Raw genomic sequence first — 807 nt, 5'->3', positions numbered from 1 at the left:
CTGCATCGGCAGGCGGACTCTCAACCACTGCGCCACCAGGGAAGCCCTCAATCAATGTTTATGCAGAAGTGGTTGTTGATTACACTGAAAATGATTTAATTTGTGTAAAATAAATAATCAATATATCTTAATACATGCAACAAGATTAACAAGCCATTATATGTTGTCTCTTTTTCTTTATGTATATTTTTTTCCTTTGCCTTTCTTTATTCTGTCTCTTCCACTGAGCCTGCTTTCACATCCCCTATCTCCATACCTCCTACCTATCTGATTACCACATTTATTAGTCCATCTCAAATCCAGTGTCTGCAATGAAGAGTTCAGAACTGCCCATTTCTTTGATAGTATAATTTTGTGAGTTCCAACAATTCCAAACTTTTGGAATTAATTTTAGCACTCACTGTGCCTTGACTAATATTCAATACATTTTCATTTGTGCATTCCTGATAACTCAGATATCCTCAAATATAAGTTGGATCCTATTTCATACACTTTTTACCATCTCATGTCCAGAAAGTTTCTTGTTCATTTAGTGATACTTCTTGAATTCCAAAACCCTAAGTGGTATACATAGTTCTCTGGCCAAATTCAGAGAGTAACAGTCAACACGAGGCCACGTCTTCATTCACAAATAACACTCCTCATTCCTTTAGTTTCCTTTTAAGAAAGATAAGTAGCAGTTTCTTTTCTTTCTTTCCTCTCTTTCTTTCTTTTCTTTTTTTCTTTCTTTCTTTCTTTCTTTCTTTCTTTCTTTCTTTCTTTCTTTCTTTCTTTCTTTCTTTCTTTCCTTCTTTCTTTCTTTCCTTC

The sequence above is a fragment of the Physeter macrocephalus genome, chromosome 14 (assembly GCF_002837175.3).
Source record: "Physeter macrocephalus isolate SW-GA chromosome 14, ASM283717v5, whole genome shotgun sequence".
In the NCBI taxonomy this organism is placed as follows: Eukaryota; Metazoa; Chordata; class Mammalia; order Artiodactyla; family Physeteridae; genus Physeter; species Physeter macrocephalus.
The sequence above is the reverse complement of the archived record's forward strand: the minus strand, read 5'-3'. Positions refer to the sequence as shown.